Source organism: Myripristis murdjan, chromosome 4 (genome assembly GCF_902150065.1).
Source record: "Myripristis murdjan chromosome 4, fMyrMur1.1, whole genome shotgun sequence".
Classification (NCBI taxonomy): Eukaryota; Metazoa; Chordata; class Actinopteri; order Holocentriformes; family Holocentridae; genus Myripristis; species Myripristis murdjan.
Window position 1 is genome coordinate 8,556,526 of NC_043983.1, and position 6,951 is coordinate 8,563,476.

Genomic DNA, 6,951 nt, shown 5'->3' on the forward strand with positions numbered 1-6,951 from the left:
CCCATCAGGAGTCCACCTCCAGCAGGATGAGTGCTGAGCTGGTTTACCAACATACCTGACATAGTGATGGCTCCTCTGCATGTGGCAACACCGCTGCCCCTGCCCTCAGAAGGCTGTGTCCCAACCAAACAGTTGGAGGCTACACCTCCAGATACAACCAAGTGGTAATTTAATAGATTGAAATGCACTTAAGTCAGTCAAGAACCCCTCCCATGCTGGATTTCACCAGCCAAAATGCTGTACCAGCTGTCGGCTTGTAGCTACTGTTGTAATGCTGCCTGTGGCAGGCATTCCCAAACTAAGAGTATGCAGACCTCTGCACCTCTGAAGTCGAGCCAGACCAGTTCAGTGCTGTTTGCTGACAATTAAAAATGCAAACAGAAGACTTTTCTGACTCAGGAGCACAGTTCCGCTTTAGGATGACAAGCTGCATGAAGCAAATCTATCCAAACTCCATGTCATGCCCTGTTCCTGCTCCCTACCTCGAGACGTTCATTACACACACTACCAGAAACAATGACTGAAATTCTTGAGCACAGAAATTCCCAGGCAAAGTTTCCAGCAGTGTGGGTAACAAAAAGTGCTGGAAAAAAAAAAAACACCCTATGAAGAGAAACAAGAGTTAGCCTGCTGTGTTGTATATCAACAACATTTCAGCTCTGTGCGGGTGGAGATGCGTGTGCATTAGCACATGTTTCATCATGCTGTGCGGTCCTGGACCTGCTTGGTTTCAAAACAGAACTAACACTGTTTACAGTTGCGAGCGAGTATTTGTTGAAGTGTCAGCCTGGACGAAACTTGTCTGACACTATTTACTTATTAATTTGAGTCATCAGTGCAGATCTGCAACAGTGTGTTTCAAGCTTGTTGCAGCAGACAGGACTGTAGGCCATTCAGGTGCAACAGGTGTGTGAGCAGGTAGCTGACAAGCCGAGGTAAAAGTGAACAGGACGATATGCATTATGATCAGCAGAGTGTGTCGCCTTTGCTGCTGCAGCTTATGAGGCCTACATGTTAACCTACACAAGAAAAGCAACGAGAAATCCTCACTCAGGTGGAGAGCAAATCATCCTCACAGGTAATTCAACTCACCTGTCTGATCTGGAGTCATCCTGTCCTGTTTGGTGCTGCAGCGTGGTCAACATGGTGTATTTATAGTCAGAGAACTTAGATCAACACCCAGGACTTAATTTTTCTTTTTGTCTCACCTTGCAGGTAGAAAGGTGAGTGCAGCTGTCTGGTAACTTGTAGACGCCGTGTTGAGACATGGAGAAGACACACACCTATCAGCACAACTTTGTTCCGCCTACTTATTGGAAAGAGAGAGAGAGAGAGAGAGACACACACACACAGAAAGAGAAAGAAAGATCAGAAATTATGCTTACCATACGTTTCGGTCAAACCTTTTATTCTGACAGATTGGAGGCTGTCCACTCCTGCAGCCGCCTGCCTCAGTCTGCAGCAGATCAAACCGTCTATCCCGTTCTGAGCTTCAATCCGAGTCATTTACATTTTTTTTTTCTCTCTCTAGACCTGATAAAGCCTCAGGCACATCTTCAGGAAAAACCGGTAGAGGTAGTCAGAGGAGAACTATTTTGTCAGACACTGAATTAATCTGGTCTTTGAGGAGCAGCCTTCAACAGAGAAAAGCCAAGCTGCATCTTTTTTTTTTTTTTTTTTTTGAGGGAAGGGAATTGTTACAGCTAGTTGCAGATTGAAATTCAGGACTTCAGTTGGATTGGAAAATGACTGAATAGGTTAGAGAAGAATTAGGTTCCTGGGACGCTCTTTGCACGGCTGAATGTGAATGTAATATCAGAACCAAAAGGTTTGATGCGTGCTATTTCAGCAGCATATTTCTATTTTTGAGATTCAGTCAGAGCACTTCCCTCTGTTCAAAGTGTTGGCGAGATCACATCAGCTGGACTTAGAGTCTATAGAGTCTATGTTGACCTGTGGTTCTCAGCAGGGATGTTGTTAATCTCCCTTTTTTATTTGCAGAATAGACTCGACTCACCTCTGTAGGTGACATATAAGTCTTTATGGGCATAAATTCAAAATCCATAGCAAGGATGGATGTAACACTTCTGGTTTCAACATGAAAAGCTCAGTGGTTACTTCTGCTATTCCTAACAAACTCTGATACAAGATACCACTGATTCAAGTATTCTGTTATTTTCATGAACTGAGCTTCAGAAAACGTTTTTTGCATGTATAAACACAATGCACTACACAACACAAGGCAATCATTTGTTTGAACCTATGCTATTTCTCCTGAAAGAGGAAGGACTCTACCAGTTTCTATAAATACGCCTGTTTGAAGGAGAAATTGGGGCCGGTGATCCAGAAAACCTGGTAATGTAAATCCAGTGAGCTCATTCCAATTTCTCATTCAAACAGTTATATTTTGAATATTCAGTGGTCCATGTGAAAAAGTATGACCCTCGCTTCCTTACGTGATCCTCTTGGAGTCATGTTTGCAACTTGTTTATATTTTACTTAGAACTGTGTTTCAGAGAGCCATTTTTTGACCGCAATACACATGAATGGCAAAAAACAGAGCGTCTGTGTTCTAAAGCAGAACCTCCCAAAGTCAGATCATAGACTGACACTGAGCTCAAGAACACATACAGGCAAATGTGTTGCTAAACCTCTTGTGTCGCTTTAAGGTTTCTTGGCTCTGAGAACGTTCATTGTAAACCTGGAGTGGCGTTTTCATCAGGTTTCTTGATGCTACAGGCCAAGCCAGCCACAAAGCTAATAAATCTTACAATCTATAAAGTGCAATTCTGTGAATGAACGCTGGCGCTTCCCAGCAGTGACCGGCTGCGTGGATGGATGTGACGTTCCCATAGAGTGTCCATCATTTCTTGATGCTGAGGAGTACAGGAATCGAGAGAAGTGTTTTTCCATCAGAGTCCTGAATATGCGTTCATCATTTTCAGTTTTCAAACACCACCATCCCCCGCAGCACTAAGAGGGCACTTCAACATTGTAACACTTCTCCAAATCGCTGGGATACAGTCAAACTTACTGTGTATTCTTTTTGTTGCTTGTTTGCTTTAATATTCTCATGTTTATTCTGTTCAACATGACAGATTCCAGGTTTTGTGGCCATCATGGGACTGACGGCGTGCACTGGTTTAACCGGTGCGTCCTCATTTGGTCTTGCACCCTGGTGAACTGCATGGTTGAAACTGAACTATAGTCCACTTGGTGTTAAAATGCATCTGCAGTGATCTGATTGGGATCTAATGGCACTTATCCACTTAAAAAAACAAACAAAAAAAAAAACCAGTTGTGAGCCTCCAAAAATGATTTGAAAATGGATTTAAATCTGATTGAACTTATACTTCAGAGGGTGATTTGAGGTACACCATGGCAACAAGTTGGCCAAGTGATCGTAGAAAGATTTCTCCAAACCGCATGCATAATCGCAAGACTCCTCCCAAAATGTTACGCCCTGTTTGTGTTGAGTAGTAGATGGGATGGTTTCAAAACTGGGCCAGCATTCAGTTCCAGGAATTTATTAACTGATAGGTGCTGTAAAGGGAAAGCTATTGGATTTTGATTGCACTGTCAAAGACACATTTTTGATGGAAAAATGTAAATGTCTTGTGAATAAGTCACATCCAGATTGAGTGTGGGTAGCTGCATGAGAAAGTCAGGGATAAAAGTTGGCCTAAGAACTAGTGAATTCTCAGTTTTGCACACAGAGCTATGTGATCACTGGAAGGAAGTGCATGTGTACAATGCTGATCACAGGATCATGGCTCATTCCTGACCAGTCAACCTCACAAACTGACGTTGTTACAGCCATTTGTGCCCTTATGATCATTTCTGTCCTTACCCACCTTTTGATTTAACGCTGTATGTAATTTGGGATATGAAGCTGAGCAGTGAAAAATGAGCTTTCAAACTCTCAGCCTGTCAGGAGCGAGTGTTCATATTTGAGGGGCTGGCCTTGAGCAGCAGGAGCGCGCTGCTGAATGCTGACATGCGGGTTGAGAGACAAAAAAGCAAACATTCCCATAGTCAGGCGTAAAATTAGGCAGGCCGTTTGGCCCAGGGCGCTGAGTGCTGTGCCTGATGCAGGAATGACATCGGACTGGTTTGGAGCAACACTCAAGCCTATCTGTGCAGGGAGTCACCCTTATATGCATGCCAAGGCAATCCTCAGGTGTGCCGTCGAAGCTTGTACAAAAAGACCGAGAAATACGCGTCAAGTGTACAAGTCATGTTTTATGACAGTAATCCACTGGCACTATTACAGGAGAACCAAGTACCACACAAACACCTATCTACAGTTCTAACAGGTTGTGGGGAAGTGCTTTAGACAACAGCCCCTTCCATAATCCCATAAAAGTGTACCCTGTACACAAAAAGAGTTATAATACTCCCAGAACACCACAAGCACATGTCCCAGAATACTATAATCCCCTAGAGGAATAATATTAAATTATTTTAATGAGTTTTCAACAACATAATTACACAGTAATGGTCTGACTCATTTGGTGCTGCACCAACAGGTATAGGACTGTATGTTTGATTCTTACAACACTATTCTGTGCAAAAACGTTTAATATAGCATATGCTGTCACTGTCTTAGTAAGGTTGAATTAAGGAAACGAGGGAGCTGGTGATCTAACATCAGAACTATTCACTGATGTTCTTATCAATTTAAGTGATGTGGATTAGAATAATATTTAGTGTTAAAATATGTAAGCCAACTGTACATTATGACATGAATTATACCAGCAGCCTGCGCTGTTTACTGTTTATATCTTTTGATTGTCATCTGTATAACTGATAGTGATCAGTTGGTTGATATTCTATAAGCAGAGAAATGTAAACAGACAGATTCTGCAGGCTTAGAGCCTGCAAATGAGTTGGACGTCCACCCACCTTGTGCTCCAGCAGCAACACTTGCATCAGCATTAGGGGCAGGAACAAGTGTCCTCGGTCACACCTGCTGTTTGGGGGTGTCTTGTTTATTACGGCCACCAGATGGCGCCCTTTTCATATATTTTCCAGTGTGATGCAACAGCTTGTCACATTTCTTCAAGTCTCTTGACATTGTGCCACGACCATCACAAGGAACAAAATCCTTCAATTTAATTGGAAAATAAAAATGCACTCTGATTTTTAAAATTAAGGGTTTTTAAAGAGATCAAAAAATGAGGGGATCTGTGCACAAATGAAGAAACTCTGAGGTGCATCGACTTAATTTGAAGTAGAATTAAGGGGAGTAATCTCGACATGAACTCATTAAGGCGTGTGGTGTGTGTTCAGGGGAAATGTAAAGGAACACTGAAGACACGTTAAGGGTTTTATGTTGTCATCATGGAGCTGTTCCTTGTGTTCTCACGCAGATTATTGCCTATTTTGTGTTTTCATGCATGATGACGATTATGACTGGCTCATATTGCAGTAGTAATCACTTCAGAGGATTTTTTTTAACTGTTTGAAGTGACAAACTCCTCCTTCACTCTCCTGTGCTTTTCTGCTGTCTCATTATAATTGTCTGTCCTAGTTTCCAGATAATTGGTTCACTGTCCAATCATCTATTGCATGCTGAGTCCTCACTGAATGGTAGTGAGGTTTTCCTTCAGGTTTTCCCTCATCTTCACTAGGCCTCTACATGCCTTCAAAGATACTATCTTGTGCCTTATTTTGTTATCCAGGGTTTTATTTTGTTCCTATACCCCATTTCTCATTGAAAGCTGATCTAGGTAAACTTGTCTTTATAAAGTCCTTGGAGTTTTGTGATGGTGAACAGAAACGAAACCTTGACTTTCTTGAGAAGCTGTGTTTACTTTGCTGGAGCGTACACTTACTCTACATTTTTGTTTGCCACATTTCAGAGACGTTCAGATTAAAAGCCATGTGTCACTGATGTGGATTTCCTACTCTCAGTTTCCAGCTCAGTTAATGAGCCTGTTTGGGCCTCATTATCGCCACTACTCAGTGCTATTCTCAGGAGTGCCGGTGCACTTTATTCCATTTTTTGTTTCCTGTCCATGACTCTACATCCTCCTTTTATCCAACAGGGGAGGATATTTCAGCACTTTTTCAGCACTGCAGAAAGCTTGGACCTGCGGCCTACAGGAACTGCAGGTCAGACGGGGTGACTGAGGGGCCTCCCGTCCAGCCCGTCTAGAGAGGAGAATCATCTAAACACTGAACTCTGATGACCTACCTGCTATAGAATACACAAAGAATATGCTCACATACAACATTGCCGGGATGCATTGCTGGGACAGGCTCCAGCCCACGGGGACCCTGATTAAGAATGAGCAGCTAAGGGAAATGAATCAACAGTATATCCAGGGAAGTTTCCCCGTTCATGGAAGGGCGTCTTCCGCCTTAAACTGTGTGCCGTTCTCATTTCTAAATGTTGGTTACAGTCACTCTCCTGAGATTTGTGACTCTGTTGTGCCCGCTGCCTCCCAGTTCTGCTAAAAATAAAGAAATCCATTGTCTGTAAACAACTTGGGTGATTTACAGCAGCATCCCACCCCTCAATGGAAGATAGAAACTCTGTACAATAAAGCATACTCCAGTCCCCAGAAGGCAGACCCTGCAGAAGTGTGTGTGTGTGTGTGTGTGTGTGTGTGTGTGTGTGTTTGGGAGGAGGGTGTCTTACACAGGGTCTGTGGCTTCAGTGTGTACGCTATGCAGGGAATGTCCTTTTGTGTGTAATAATGTGATAAGGCTTGCCACTTGCCATCAGTGACGAACAGCCATTTTCCTTCAGTGTGTCACAGCGTGTGTGTGTGTGTGTGTGTGTGTGTGTGTGTGTTAAGCCTTTACATGGGCCATAGCTTGTCACCATAGGCCCAAGTGTCAGCATGGGAAGGGGAATCATTTTCCTTTATATGAATATAAATATTTTGAAATCAGTTCTGTAAGTATGGATTTTATTTCATTAGAAAAATTAAAACTACTTTT

The 6,951-nt window shown here is 42.8% G+C and overlaps 1 long non-coding RNA gene across 2 annotated transcripts; it reads left to right on the forward strand.

The window, feature by feature from the left end:
* Positions 1-690: 690 nt before the first annotated feature.
* LOC115358494 (uncharacterized) lies at positions 691-6,611 on the forward strand. Of its 2 annotated transcripts, none has more exons than XR_003928183.1 (2): positions 691-1,078; positions 6,051-6,611. It is a non-coding gene; the product is annotated as an uncharacterized LOC115358494 (long non-coding RNA). The 2 variants fall into 2 exon arrangements; XR_003928184.1 differs by lacking the exon at positions 691-1,078 and adding an exon at positions 1,100-1,223.
* The last annotated feature ends 340 nt before the right edge of the window (positions 6,612-6,951 follow it).